We start from the raw sequence: 16,594 nt of genomic DNA, 5'->3' as shown, positions 1-16,594 counted from the left end.
GAATTCCTGTAGCCACTCATAGCAGAGCTGTCCCTCCCTAGGCTGCCTGGCCCTGAATGGTCAGAATTAGGCCATCCTCCCTCATTGACGAAACTAGAGGAAGCCCTCAAAGAAATGAATCCGGAAAAAAAACCTAGGTGCCAACGTTTTTTTCCACTTGAATACTTCCAATGATTTTGTAAACTCCTTTTACCCCCTTCTAAAGATGTACGTGGAAGCTGCTACAAAGGGCAGTTCCCTCAGCATCTAGACATGGCCACTGTTGTGGTGCTCCACAGACATGGGCATCCTCCTGACTGATGCGCCTCTTAGGGACCAACTCAAGCTGTATGCAAAGGTTTAGGAACAAGCTCATTCTTGTAATACTGATATTGTTTGGACCAATGTGGTTTCATACCTCATCGAAGCACCCGTCATTTAATTCGGTTAGTGCATGCCTCACTAGAGCATCACCATAATCTTGATCCTTTGCTTTTCTACTCCATGATTTTGAAAAGGTCTTTGATTCCCTGGACTGGGACTTTTTCATGGAAGTGCCTTCCAAAATGTGATTCGGATCTCTGTTTTTGGTGGATGTTTGGGTATTGTGTGCTCAGCCTCAGGTGCAGGTCTGAGTCAACGGAATCCTATCTCGATCCTTCCTGACACAGCAGGGTACCTATCAGGGCTGCCCCATGTCGCTCTTTTTGTACGCCCTGGCAATGGGAACTCTGACAGCTTAGGTCCACTACGATGCCCAGGTGTGGGGGTTTACGTGGTGGGAGGGCATAGAGTATCATATTGCCCTCATCACCAATGATTTCTGTCTCACCCTTTGGACACTGCGCCCAGACTTCTTTGCAGGCTGAACCTCAATGGGGAGGCTTCTGGCCTCCAGGTGAATTGGGACAAATCCCTTCTGGTTCCACTTATGAAAGACAGTGAGCTGGTCAAATGTCAGTCTGACATTCTGATTTGCCAACTCAAATTTCCATATTTAGGTATCCAGATCTCTTTTCTCCCTAGCCTCACCATTAGCTTCAATGTTACGCCCCTCATAGCCAGGATGTGAGAGGGATCTTAGTCTTTGATCCATGCTGCCACTTATCCTCTTGGGGAAAATAGCACTCTTCACGACGATGAGCTTGCAGAGGCTCCTGTATGTATTTCAGAACTTCCTGATACCAATCCTGCAGTGTAGGTTCACTGCTGTACAAGCAATGACACAGGTGTTTCTGTAGGATATCTGGTCATCCGGTTTCCATTTGGCAAGTATGTTCAGTCCATGTTTGATTGAGAGTTGGGAGCAGCGAACTTGCGCCTATATTATTGGGCAACACAACAGATGGTAATAAATGACTTGTTCCATGATAGATGGCAGCGCTCAGCTTTCTTGGTCGAGGTCTCCCACGTGGGCTGTGACATTTTCTTGACAATGTTTTATGGGGACCCTGTTGGACTTTTTTGCTTATGCAGGGTCATCCCCAATCTTTTTGCCTCCTGCCTTCTATTTTTTCAGACCTGTTGCTGTTGGCTTTTGAACTCTGAGCACTTTACCACTGCTAACCAGTGCTAAAGTGCATATGCTCTCTGTGTAAATTGTGTGGGTGATTGGTTTATCCATGATTGGCATATTTGATTTGCTAGTAAGTCCCTAGTAGAGTGCACTAGAGGTGCCAGGGCCTGTAAATCAAATGCTACTAGTGGGCCTGCAGCACTGGTTGTGCCTCCCACATAAGTAGCTCTGTAATCATGTCTCAGACCTGCAACTGCAGTGTCCGTGTGTGCAGTTTTAACTGTAAATTCGACTTGGCAAGCGTACCTACTTGCCAGGCCTAAACCTTCCTTTTTCCTACATGTCAGACACCCCTAAGGTGGGCCCTAGGTAGCCCCAAGGGCAGGGTGCAGTGTATGGTTAAGGTAGGACATATAGTAATGTGTTTTATATGTCCTGACAGTGAAATATTTCTAAATTGGTTTTTCACTGTTGCAAGGCCGGTCCCTCTCATAGGTTAACATGGGGGCTACCTTTAAATATGATTAAAGTGTAGATTCCCTTTGGGAGCGGATGGGCATGTGGAGTTTGGGGTCTCTGAGCTCACTATTTAAAAATACATCTTTTTAGTAAAGTTGATTTTAAGATTGTGTATTTGAAAATGCCACTTTTAGAAAGTGACCATTTTCTTGCTTATACCATTTCTGTGACTCTGCCTGTTTGTGGATTCCCTGTCTGGGTCAGTTTGACAGTTGGGCTGGTTACACCTCACACTAGACAGTGACACAATGCAGTCTCCAACCCCCTGGTGAGTGTCTGGGGCCTGGCCTGGGCAAGGCAGGATTTCACATTCACAAGAGACTTTGCTTTGAAGTAGCCCTACTTCAAAGGAGAAATTGGGTATAAGAAGGGCACCCAAAACTACAGACTTGTTATCACTTCTGGACATCAAGAGGAACCTCTGCCTGGAGAAGAGCTGAAGAGCTAAGGAGAAGTGCTGCCTTGCCTGTGGCTGTGCTTTGTGGAGCTATCCTGCAGTTGCTGCTTCTGCCTGTGCAAGGGGACAAAGACTGGACTTTGTGGTATATTCCTGCTTGAGAAGGACTCTCCAAGGGCTTGGACTGAGCTTGCCCCCTGTTCTGAAGTCTCAGGGCCATCAAAGACTTACCTTACCAGCACCTGGACTCTCTGCTGAGACTCCAACCCTGACAAGTGGTTCCCTATCCAGTCCTTGGGCCCTTGAAAGGAAAAGCTGGTGAAAATTCAAGGAAATCGTCTTCGGACGACTCCGGATCGACGCCGCTGCTGAATCGGGTGACGCCGCCTGCAACCGACTCCGTGGTCTTCGCTGGAACACGACGACCTTCGCAGGCCTGACACCGCTGCAGACCCGCCAAAGTCCGCGACTCCGTGGAAGTCGCCACACCACGCCGTGACCGACGCCACTCAAAGTGCGCGGATTCAACATTTCACACAGACGCCGTGATCCCCGACTTCACGAATCTGCCCGTTTGCAACCACAAAAAGGCTTTGCACGTGTGGCCCTAGATGACATATTTGTGTTATGCTGGATGTACATTTGGTGTATGGCTGTAGGTACCTTGGGGGCCCGGTGGGGAAAGTACATACTTTTTTCTACCACTCCCAACCCCCAAATGGGATTGGGATATATGTATTTATTTTTACCTTTCACAGGCTACATTTTATGTTACATCTTGATCTAATGATCTTTGCTACCCACTGTCTTAGTTGGGCTGAGCTTCAGGTATAGTCTGGCCATCCAGGTATGGATGAAGTACAGGCATGTTTGAGGCATTGGATATCTGAAGCAGAAAACACCTTTAAGTAGGCTTGTGTATCATTGGCAAGTTGGTGAACCTTAATGCTGTTATCTGTGAGTAGAGCATCAAGCAGTTACATATAAATGTCAAAGATGACAGAGCAAAGTATTGAATCCTAGGGGACTCTGCTGGTAGTAGAGATATTTTATTACTTGGAAGTGCCTCTGTGAACAAAATAGTGAGAGCTGGAAAGGGAGGAGGAGAACCAGTAGAGGACATTGAGGGTGAATCCCATTAGAGACTTTTGAGAAATTGGGTTAATGGTTGAACCGCGGGTGACCCTTGTTCAAGCAATAGCCACAATCCAGTGTGAACCACAAAAAGACACAAAATGGACCTGTGCTTAATCCTTTGGTATTTTGGCACAAAAACAGTCAAGCTTAACTTAAAGCCAAAACGTAAAAAATCCAATTATTAGAACCAGAGTTATGAACAATAAATGGATTGGGCCCGGATGGCGCTTACCGTGAGACTGTTGAAGAAAATGTTCTGAGAGGGTAAAATTCAGCGGGGCAAGGTTGCAGACGGTGTTAAAGGAGGAGGCACCATCATTGGGGAGCCACTGGATGAAGTTGTGGTAAAGATTTGTACGTTTGGACTTAGAGCCTGATTTAGATTTTGGCGAACAGGTTACTCCATCACAACGGTGACAGATAGCCCATTCGATAAAATATAAATCCCGTTCTACCCATATATTTCGGCAGATGGGCTATATGTCACCGTTGTGGCAGAGTAACCAGTCTGCCAAAATCTAAATCAGGCCCTGCAAGAGCAGGAAAATGACAGCTTTCCAAGAGTGTCTGTGGAAGCAGGGGATGGGTCCTTAAGTATAAGCAAGGTTGGACCACTAGATAAATGTAAACCAAAGAAAACAGTACCTTGCTTCCCAAGCTTGAAATTGGGTTTGAGACATTTCATTCTGCTATCTTAAAGAACCCTACACATCAATAAATCATTAAAGGCGTACAGCAAATTATTAAGCAAATCAATACTGTAGGCGAATTTAAAAACAACTGTGCTTAAATGAGACTAACCCACCAACAATGGTTGTGTGATTAAATATCGAAAACATCAATATATTTTTAAATAATTCTTCAAAAAACTCGTCATTGCAATTAACACATTTTGTTCTAGTTCATCTTATGAAAAAGTCTTTAGTATGGTGATTGTCCATATTCGGATGTCTTGAGACCCGTACTGTAATACTGACAAGTGATCAGATGCCATGGAATACTGTTTTTACAGGGGAGACACAAAGTCCTTTATGGGTATGTCCTTTTTATGTTCAGATTTCCCTCCAATTTCTTTTAAGCCTTTGTTCCCTAGTTAAACAGTGTCAACACATTTTGACCATCTCTGTGTTTAGGGTCTCTTCAGGGCAAAGAACTAGTGGACCTTCAGCCAGGCTGCCTGATTAAAAATACCACCTAGCCGAACTGTTAAGTCACTGAGTGCTGCCGGCGGCTCGAACGATCTTGACACTCCTTGCAGGAATACCGTTACGTGCCCCACAGCCTCACTCACAAATCCAGCATTCATCAAGTTATAATAAATAGATCACCCCACTACAGTGTGTATATGGGGAAATCACTTAATCTTCTCCTGCCTGTAAATAATGAATGTGACCTCGTGTAATGTAACTACCATTCACGTAAATCGGCCCAGTCCTTTCGGTCGATTTCACGCTATATGAAAATTATATAATTTTTTTTTTTAAATGTCCAAACAAAACCTTAACATAAGGAAAGACAAATATATAACCATTTGGCGGATGATTTGTACAAAGTGACACCAGAAACCCTGGATGAAGTGCGGCATCCCTGCCAACATTATGTAATCTCAGGCAAATCATTTATTTCACCAAAAACTTATTTTTTATCTTTAACACCTATGAAAGCATGTTCAAATATATGATTTCAGAATACCTCTTATACAAAAACCTATTTTGCTTGATTTAATAGACTATAATGTTGCTCTATAATAATTATGGTCACGTACAGTGTTTACATGACATTGTCTTGCCTCTCAGTTCTAATGGTTCATGCTTAAAACCAATAACTTTTTATAAGTACTTCTCAGTGCATTGCTGCAACGAAATGTGATTTATTAATGTCAAAGCTTCACATGTTAAGAAAATACGCTTTCTTAAATTTTGAAGCGGCTTTATCATATTTTACATTATGTTTGTTGTGTGATTTACACAGCAAACATTTTCAGGGTTCGCCTAAGATCTGAGAAAGACCTTTGACTTGGCTCTGGCTCGGCTCTCCAGGCGCTTGCATGTCCCGGAGGCGTTTTTGAACAGCTAGGTCATGAGGGCCTTTGAAAACTCCAGAAGTGGGGTGATGGTCCCGAGGTGCATGGGGAGGCTGTTCCAGGATTTTGCTGTGATGTGAGAGAAGGAGTCTCCTCCACTTCTGCTTTGGTAGATGCGGGGAGTATGGGCAAGTGAAAGGGAGGCAGAGCATAGTCTTCTCAACGGTTGGTGGACGTTCAGGTGGTAGTCAATGTACGTGGGTCCTTGGTTGTGTAGAGCCTTGTATGTGTGGGTTAGCAGCTTGAATTGGCATTTCTTCTGTACAGGGAGCTAGTGGAGTTGCCTGAGGTGGGGTGTGATGTGGGTTTGTTGGGGAAGGCCGAGGACGAGTATGGCTCTGGGTTTCTATATGGTCTGTCTCTGTAGGAGGTGTGCATCGATTTCTACATAAAGGGGATTGCCATAGTCCAGTCCCTGGTGATGAGGGCCTGTGTCATAGTGCGTCTTGTGTGTAGGGGTAGCCACTTGAAGGTCTTATGTAGCATGCACAAAGTAAGGAAGCAGGTGGAGGAGATGCCGTTGATCTGTGATTTCATTGTGAGCTTGTTGTCAATGATGATTCCGAGGTTTTCTGGCATAGTCGGAGGGAGTGGGTGCGGGTCCTAGGTCTAATGGCCACCAAGAGTCATTCCATGTGTTGCTGCTATTGCCAAAGATCAGTACTTCCGTCTTGTCTGTGTTCAGCTGCAGGCACTTGTTTTTCATCTAGTCAGCGATGCTTGTCATGCAAGTTATTCACCAAGATAGATTTTATTCATCAGGCACATGCTAGATTCCACCCTACTGCATGAGTGATGAATGACAACCTGTACAGATCAAGGAAGGGAGATTGTGGAAATGTGGCTTCAGGTGAGCTTGACAATGACATCTGGAACCCACGAGACTCTTGGTTACTAGTCACAAGGTGACATACCATCCCCTTTTCAGGGGCACAAAACCCAGGGGAGTGTGTACTACTAAAATGATGCCGAACATAACAAAAATAGGCCCGGTCATAAAAATATAATTCCGCTCGTGGAGTTGGCAGAATTCAGGTAACTCCATGTTATGTGTGTGGTGTGGAGTTCATGTCAAATTCCATTATCCGTCTAATTATATTCCCTTCAGCGCACACAAGGCTCCTTAACATGTGCTTGCGAGCACGATTGAGATTTGTTGCCCAGCAGTGGGATTTCAGGTCACCACAGACCCTTCCAGTGCCATTTTGTGATGCCAGCGATAGTGAGCAGTCGTGGCTTCTTCTCGAGTACAGTTTCTGCTCAATAAGCAGCAAAATGAACTCAAAAATACCTTTTCAGGTTGGTATTCTACTTGAGAAGATATTTCAGGTTGTTTTTTAGTACAAAAAGTATTTTTATTTTACTTTTTGTTTAAAAAAGAAGGTAGTGCCCCAGAGACTCCAACTTCCTCTTCCTGTCCAGAAGGCTCCTCCCAGTGCTTTTCCCAACTACTGGTCTGTTTTTTGGAATTCAATCTCTTTGTCTGCAATCCCTGCTGAATATATAATATTGGATTTTAACCAGTTTGTTTTTGTGACATCACAAGTTAAAAAACCTTTGGGTGCATGTGATAGTAGTTGTAGTAGGTGGCCTGGAGTTGCAGGTGTGGCCTACTATGTTTTTTGCATTTAATGTTTCGTATTTTAGAAGGGGAAAAATTCTCCATGTTTGTTAAATTTGCAGTATTCATTTATCTTACCATGTGGCCTAGTCTGCCCATGAACCATCCACCCAGCACTAGTCTTTGGGTATATGAAGTGTGTGATATATGTTGTTTGAAAACTTCTATGAGTTAAGCCATGGATAGCATTGGATTACATTAAAAATGTTTTTTTTTGCATTTCATGTTTTTATACTGCAAAATGTGTATTGGGATGGTGTATGTTGTTGTAAAAATGTTCATATCTGACAACATTTTCTTTTTAGCCACTGCTGAATTAATAGCAGCATTATCTTCATTGTTTAAAATGCCTCCTTTCTCTTGCTAGTGTCTGTGTTTGTGTGGGTGTGTTTGTATATGTTTGCCATAGGCCACCATTTTGTCTTTGTTCTCCATGCCACGTGGCCGGCGGTCAGTCAGTGTCCATCCATAGGCCTGTATGTGTTCTTTGTTGTCTATGCCTCCTTGAATGCCATTGTTGTTTGACAATTTGGCTTACAGCCGTTTTGTGTAGCCTTTCAGTGTGCTTTGGCTATAGGCCTGCATGTGTCCTTTGTTGTCCATGTCTCTTTGCTTGCTGTCGTTGCTGTTTGACCATGTGTCCGACGGCCATTTTGAGCAGCCAGTCAGTGTGCTTTTGCTATAGGCTTGCATGTGTTCTTTGTTGTCAATGCCTCCCCTTGCTTGCTAATGTTTGAACATATGACTGGCAGCCATTTTGTGTACCAAGTCAGTGTGCTTTTTACATAGGCCTGCATGTGTTCTCTTTTGTCCATGCCTCCTTGCTTGCTGTTATTGTTGTTCAATTATGTGGACAGCGGCCATTTTGTGTAGCCAGACATTATGCTTTTGCCGCAGACCTGCATGTGTTCTCCGTTTTCAGTGCATCCTCGATTGCTGTTATTGTTTGACCCGGTTGCTGTTGGCCATTTTGTGTAGCTAGTCACTGTGATTTTACCAGAAGCCTGCATGTGCTCTTTGTTGCCCATGCCTCCCTGATTGCTGCTGTTGTTGTTTGACTCTGTGGCCAGCAGACATTTTTAGCCAGTCATCTAATGTATATTAATTGTTTTTGTCCAGTTTTCAAAGCAAACTTCTAGGGACATTGATAGTAGACAGCTATTCCATTTTATGTTCATTTTCTAATTTGTTTCCCTGATGTCAGTTGAATGTACTGGAGGATCATTGTAGTATTTGTATGAACAATGTTTATATGCATTTTCCCATTTTTTCCTTCACCTCCTTGCCTCCCAGAGGATTACTCTCAGGCCCAGATTTACGGGAAAATAATGTAGTGCGACGCTGCACCAAATTTGCCAGTGCCACACTCCGTCATTTTCAAAACACGGGGATGCATCGTATTTAATAGAATACAGCGCACCCCTGTGTTGCCCACTGTGCCAGCACTAAATTTGCTGCCAAAGCAGTCACCCTTGCACCATGATGCTAGTATTGCTGTGCTGCAGGGGAGATTTGTTGTGCAGGAAGGGACACCTTTCCTGCACAATAACAACCTTTAATGACCGTTTGCTCTTTCTATGTGTGCTGTAGGATGCAGCAGACATAGAAATAGCAAAACACGAGGAGAAATTAAAGCATTTCTCCTTGTTGCACCATGCTAATGTCACCCCTGGGGTGGCTTTAGATTTTGGCACTGCCTCAGGTATAGGAAAACTTGTAAATCTGGGACAGCGTCAAAATGCCATGGGTGTTGCTGTGGCATGCCCACAGCAACACTAACTGCACGCCCCACCAGGCAAAGTGGTGCATTTGAAGGGGCCATATTTACAAGGTGGCGTAAAGCCACAAAAAGCGTCTTAACGCCACCTTGCAAATACTGTGCAGAGCAGTGCATCACCAGAGCATCACTAAAAGTGACAATCTGGCCCTTAGTTCCTAGTGGGTCATCAGTAAGTACTTTTTTTTTACATTTTTCCTCCACTCCCTGCCTGCCATAGGTCTTCTCTTAGGCTGTAGAGGCACATCAGCATGTAAGGATTATGTCATTTTCTCCTGTACTCTCAGCCTGCCATAGGCACACACCAGCATTCATTTTTTAAGGATTATTCACTGTCCCCTGCACACACTGCCTGCCTAGGCACATACAAGAATTAGGGCCTCATTCCGACCCGGACGGGCGGCGGACGCCGCCCGCCGGGCGGAAACCGCCCAAACACCGCCCCGCGGTCAGAAGACCGCAGGGGGCATTTCAACTTTCCCGCTGGGCCGGCGGGCGATCTGCAAAAGATCGCCCGCCGGCCCAGCGGGAAAGCGCCTTCCACGAGGATGCCGGCTCCGAATGGAGCCGGCGGAGTGGAAGGTGTGCGACGGGTGCTGTGGCACCCGTCGCGCTTTTCAGTGTCTGCTAAGCAGACACTGAAAAGCAATGTGGGGCCCTGTTAGGGGGCCCCTGCAGTGCCCATGCCATTGGCATGGGCACTGCAGGGGCCCCCAGGGGCCCCACGACACCCGTTCCCGCCAGCCAGGTTCTGGCGGTGTAAACCGCCAGAACCAGGCTGGCGGGAAGGGGGTCGGAATCCCCATGGCGGCGCAGCTTGCTGCGCCGCCATGGAGGATTCCCATGGGCAGTGGGAAACCGGCGGGAGACCGCTGGTTTCCCGTTGCCCATGAATGCACCGCCAGCCTGTTGGCGGTGCATTCGCTGCCCTCGGCCCTGGCGGATTCAATCCGCCAGGGTCAGAATGAGGGCCTTAATATTTTAAGGATTATTCCCTTTTCCCTGCACCCCTTGCCTCCTATAGGCTCACATTAGTATTCTTTTTTAGCAGATTATTCCTTTTTCTCCACACCCCCTGCCTGCCAGAGGTGCACACAAGCATTCCATTTTTAGAGATTATTCACTTTTCCTTGCAAAGCTCACTGCCATAGGCGCACACCGGCATTTATTTTTTAAGGATTATTGCCTTTACCCCACACCCACTGCCTGCCATAGGCTCATACCAGCATACATTTTTTAAAAAGATTATTCCATTTTTCCCGCACCCTCTGCCTGCCATAGGCACGCACCAACATTCATTTTTAAGGTTTATCTCATTTTCCCCACCCCCCCCCCATGTATGCATAGGTACAAAGCAGCATTATTTTTTTAAGGATTATTCCACCTTACCCGCACCTGCTGCCTGCCTTAGGCACACACCAGCATTAGAGTTTTGAGGATTATTCTATTTTCTCTGCACCCCCTCTCTGCCATAGGCACACACCAGCATTAATTTTTTAAGCTTTATTCAATTTTCCCCACCCACCCCTGCCTTCCATATATGTCTCCCCATAGATGCTCATAAAGCACGGTTACATCAGTATGTTATGGTGTGAAGTAAAATAGATACACAATTGTTAATTATTTGGGTTAACCTCAGTAAATTCTATTGTCTGTGCTATAAATAATTTAAACTGCAAAAATGCCACGTTTCACTAAATGTTTTTCTTGTTTGTTTACTTTTCGGTGCACAACAGACATCACCCGCAGTAGAGCCAAACCAAAGGCCGGCACAAAGTGATGTGACCACAACCCATGGGTCCTCCTCTGTGTCTGCTTGGGCAGCTAAGTAGCAACTGACAGAGCTTGAAACTGGCACCAAAGAAAGCTGCTGCCAACAAACTGGCCAGTGAGGAGGAGAAGAAGAATCAGATTGCCACCTCTGGCTTGCCACCCTCCACCTTTTTCAGGCAACTTCGTGTGCCTGCTGCACCATTCTCCAGGCCTCAAGCTGTGAGCAGCACTTCCACATCAACGACAGCACCACCCCAACCTAGGCCCAAGCCCATGTCTGTCAGTGAGGCAGCCCTTGCAATCATGGCAACGAGTAGGGAGTCTACATTGGATTTGTCTCAGCCTCAGAGTACCCAATCGTCACAGAAAACTGAGCAAAGTGGCCAACCGGAGCCACAGCTAGCAACAGTTCTTCCAGAAGTAGGAGCAAAACAGGAGGTCGTGCTTCCTGCTGAGGATGATGTACCACTTCTTGAATCACTGGTTTCCCAATCTCCAGAAAGAAAAAAACAGGGTACTCCACTATCTTCTCCAAGCACCCGTGCTGAGTCCCAGATGGGACACAAGAGACAAAGGAAAGGGAAAGTGCCTGAAAACCTTCTCAATTATGGAGAGGGATGAGGACAAGATTGAAATTGTCAGGATGGAAGCTGGCTCCGAGGACACAGACATTCTACTCACCCCACCCCCCATTCAACCTGATCAGAGGAATGCAGCATTGGTTCCAACACCACCACCACCACCTTTCATATTTGTGAGTTACCTGTTGTGACCTGCATCCACCCTACCTCAGTCAAAGTATGCACTGCAAAGAGGCAATCAACACACCCACCTACCTCAAGTTCTTCAAACATTAGCAGTGGTAAACTAAAAAAGTTCTCCTCCCCAGTTTCGGACTTCTTCACAATTAGCTAACAGGAGAATAACATTGCAATATGCTTTATTGCTATGCTAGTGTTTGTCAAGGTGAGCCTTGCTCACACTATGGTACCAGAGGTCAAACGACCCATATGAAAAAACATCATGCAATCCGGTATGAGGAGCCCCTTTAAAAAGTTGCTGCAGGTAGTGGTGGTGATAAGAGAGTGGAATCAGCTCTAATCACCGCGGGAGATGATGAGGAAGAAGAAGTTGACAGCTTTACACAAAGCAGTTCTGTCCCAAGCAGTGCACCAGCATCACCTGCATCAGCAACCTCTAAATGGCACAAAACTCAGATGGAGACACCGACGAATACAGTGGTTATCCCAAGACACACAATGAGTATACCAGCTCCTGGTTCTCTCCTTAAGTCACCTTTGTCAGTGACAACACAAAAGAAAAAATTCCAAGCTACTACTATGGGCGTGTTTAGGCAGACGGGGTCCTGCTAACCCAGCCACCCAACTGCACGTTTGTACAACAGGAAGCTGGCAAAAATGTTAGCCCTTGAGCTCCTCTCTTTTTATTTTGTGAAAGGATTTGGATTTTTAGAATTTGTTGCGGCTATCTGCACAAAATAGAAGGTTCTCAGCCAGACTCATTTTGCCAGAGTTGCATCACATTGTGCTGTAATTGGTTGGCCAAGCTTTGTAGTGCTGTTCACACTATCCACCTGATGACAGACATGTGGACCGGTTGTACAGCAACTGACTACATGAGTATCACTGCACACTGTATCTCTTTTGTGGGGGTTAGGCAAAATGTATCTGAAGGTCTCAGCACTGAAGAAACTTTTGAGGGTGTTCGGCGGCATACAACAGTAGCGATGTTCACCATGGAGAAGTTTCACACATCTGCAAACATCTTGGAAGACTTTAACAGCAAGGTGTTTGAATGGTTGCAACCGAGAGGTCTCAGAATCGGATTTGTTGCCATGGATAATAGCAGTAATAAAGGCAAGCCATGGCAGATGGTGGATATTCCAGGGTCCAGTGTTTGGCGCATTACATCTCTCTCAGTGTGCAGGACTTTCTAAAAACAGAAAACATAGCAAAATACTGCAGAAGAATCGATACTCATTTCAGCCTTTCTTTGGAAGCCTCAAAGTATTGAGGATCATTCAGCGTGATAATAGAGTACTAGTTAAAGCCCTCATACAGGAGGTGCCAACACTCTGGAACTCAACCTATTACATGCTGCAACATCTGTTTGAGCAGTACAACCCAATCACTGACTATGTCCTCCAGAGAGGAGGGGATGCAACTCGGAAAAGAATGACCATGGAGGTGGACAAATGGGGCCTAGCCCAATGTCTTACACAGATGCTACTTATGATTTTGTCACAGAGGAAGACAGCAAGGAGGACATTACAATGAGCTAAACTATCCAATTGTTGCATCTGCCACAGGACCAGTTAAAAAAAGGTGTCTCAAGGGTTCACAGGTATGAATGAAGAATCGTATCAGTTGGTTGCAAGCTTAACCCTTTGCTTGGATGTTGATCCAAGGCTGCAAAGAGAGATCATGTCCTCCAAAGAATAAGTCTGTGCAGCAGTACTTGATCCATTGTACAAAACAATTCTGGCCACTTTCATTCCTTTTTTCAGAAGAGGTTGTTTCACTTACAAGATGTGGATTGTTGAGCAGGCAAGAGACCTGGAAGAAGAGCGGGAAGTTAGAGTCCCAGGCAGATGTTCTGCCATGCAGACTTCAACCTCCAGAGAGGGCAGTGCTGTTGTCTCACAGGCGCCAACACCAGCAACAAAACACCAGCGACAACACCAGCAGCAGAAGAATCCGACTCACCCTCTGCAATGGCTTGGTCTCAAGTGGGAGGTCTCAAGTCAAGTGCAGAGATGGAGGCAAAAGCGTTTGTGCAAGTGGCAGCACCAATGGCCATTGAGAGGATGGGCCAGGACTATCTGGATGACACAAAAGAGGTCTACATGGATCAAAACACATTGTCCATTGGTATGGGAAGGTGTGCGAATTGCCAGAGTTCAGCAGGCTGGCAATAAAGTATCTGGCTTGTCTGGTAGCCAGTGTGTCCTTGAATGCGTGTTCAGTGTCGCAGCTGGCTCAGTTGTCACAGTAAAAAATGAACAGTCTTGTGCCTTAAAAAGTGAATAAATTGACCATGATTTAAATGAACCAACACTTCATACCACAAGATTACACTTTTCCTGAAACAGCACAGGACTCAAAGGAGGATGAGGGCAATTAGTCAGACTTAAGTGCGTTAGGAGACCAACCTCTGGGCTGACCCCCTGAGTATGAAGACAAACCATACTTTCCTGACTGAGTAGCCCATAAAGAACTTTCACAGGATCGTCAAACTGCTTTGCCAATAAAAAATGGATATTGGTATAGGAACATTAGAAGTTTGGTGTCTCAATTATGTAGCCCCAACATTTATTCACATGTATGGCTGGATTTGGGTTGGACCAGTGGGCACAAAGGAAGCCGCCCCATTCACTTGAAGGATATGAAGGCAATGCCTGTTTCCGTCACATCCCTCTCCTTCTTTTGTACATTCCCTAGCTGGCCTGCCCCACTAAAGAACATTCATTGACAAGACTGCCATTGTGTTGCTACCATGGGGAAAAAAGAAATACAACAATAGACAAGTGTGTACCACAGTGCTTGGATTGGAACAGGTAACTCTTGCATCAGTGAATGATGTTGAGTGAGTGTGAGTGGTGATTGACTGTGGTGGCAGACAGTGAGGGTGTTGTTCAACTATTTGTAAACTTGATTTGACTATTTGCAGCGATTGGGGGCTGATGGGTGATTCTGCCTGAAGGTGATTGTTGGTATTTTCTTTCATACTTAGCTTGCGTGGTCCACTCTTTGCTGTAATTTTTTTAGGTTGTTCAAAGACCAGTAAATTCAGTTAACAAATACAATCTACACAAAATTGCACAGCATCTTTTGCTCTTCTTGTTCAACTACAGAGAGGCGCTTCAGGAGTATCTCTCTCAATTTCAATCTGAGGACTAGGACTCAGGAATCAGACACAGTCAGAAATCAGAGTCAGGCAGACTCCACGCATGACTACCGCAACAGCCAGATGAAGGACATTATCTACTTCAAGTTCAAAGAGAAACCAGTATGTCTCAAAGAGGCCTCCTCAGCCCTGTGCACTTCACTGGAGGGAGATGCGCTGATTTGTGAAATGCTGAGTAGTGTGCTTGCTCAATTGTCAAACTCCTCTAATGAAGTGGCTGTGGTTAGGGGGCAGATGTAACTGGAGATAGACATGTCACATGATAGACGCACTTGACTAAATGTTTTGACAGTTGTGAGATTGATCAGCCAGGTACATGCAGCTATTTTCTGAGATTGGTTGTAAAAATGTTCTCACCTCTCAGTAAATCGCATGAGTCATCATAATGTCAAGCTTGTACCTCTTCCACCAGAGTGAGAGGGATACAATGTAGTTCCCAGCTTCTCTGCAGAACACGCAGACAAAAATAGTCACGTCTGTTCCACTGAGATGAAGGAACAAACCCGCACCAACTTCCTCTCTAAATGATCAAGCCGTTCTCTAAAATAGGTAACACAAAATAAGCTCCAGTATTGCCAATAATACTTGAACACTTGTACTTGATATTCAATATAAATCACATTAGGTACCTTATGTCCCTTCCCCCCATTCTTTAGGGCCTTATTCTCGAGGGCTGGTGTGATATGTGTGAAACTTCTAAAAAACAGAACTCTTACATGTTACATATTTGGTAAGTAACATAGGGCCAGATGTAGCATGCATTTTGCATGGTGCAAACTGCGAAAATCGCAGTTTGTGCCATGCAAAATGCCGAATGCAATGCACATTCAAAATTTGCGAGTCGGTACAGACTCGCAAATTGTGAATGCGACTCGCAAATAGGAAGGGGTGTCCCCTTCCTATTGCGACTCGCAGCGCTATGCTAAATTGCTTTGTGACCGCGAATGCGGTCGCAAAGCAATTCGCAGTTACCACCAGTGTCACACTGGTGGTAACCCATTCGCAAAAGGGAAGGGGTCCTTTGTGAATGTTGCCAAAAAGGGTTTTTCAGAGCAGGCAGTGGTCCAATGGACCACTGCCTACTATGAAAAACCGAAACCAAATGGTTTCGTTATTTTTTTTATTTTGCAACTCGTTTTCCTTTAAGGAAAACGGGCTGCAAAATAAAATAAAAACTGCTTTATTTAAAAAGCAGTCACAGACATGGAGGTCTGCTGACTTCAGCAGACCACCATCCCTGTGAGTGCAGGGACTCGCTATGGGGTCGCAAAATGCGACCCACCTCATTAATGTTAATGAGGTGGGTCTTTGCAACCCCATAGCGCCTCGCAGTCGGTGTCTGAGACACCGTACTGCATCTGATTTTGCAAATCGGAAATTGCGAGTCGCACGACTCGCAATTTCCAATTCGCAAAATCGGAAAATGCTACATCTGGCCCATAGTTATGTATTATACAATACATTTGCCTACTGCACCTACCTATGCATGAATTATGTGATAGTACACCAGCTCTTCCTATGTCAAGGTTAATTACTAAAGTCACTTATATTTCCTGTAATCAGAACCATAAACTCTGAATATCATTCATCAGACAAAGGACAATATATGTGTCCAGAATATGTTGAAAATTCTTACTGAATTCTTTAGTCTCTCTCTCTATATATATATATATATCTATATATATATATATATATGTATGTATATATGTTTTTATATATATATATATATATAGATATATATATATATATATATCTATATATATATATATATATAGAGTAAGCACTTGTTTGAGAATCATTAATAATATCCATGTATAATCCTTTTCTCTTTAGATCAAGAAGTTCACAAAGAAATGGTTAAAACT

Source organism: Pleurodeles waltl, chromosome 4_2 (assembly GCF_031143425.1).
Source record: "Pleurodeles waltl isolate 20211129_DDA chromosome 4_2, aPleWal1.hap1.20221129, whole genome shotgun sequence".
NCBI classification, from domain to species: Eukaryota; Metazoa; Chordata; class Amphibia; order Caudata; family Salamandridae; genus Pleurodeles; species Pleurodeles waltl.
The sequence above is the reverse complement of the archived record's forward strand: the minus strand, read 5'-3'. Positions refer to the sequence as shown.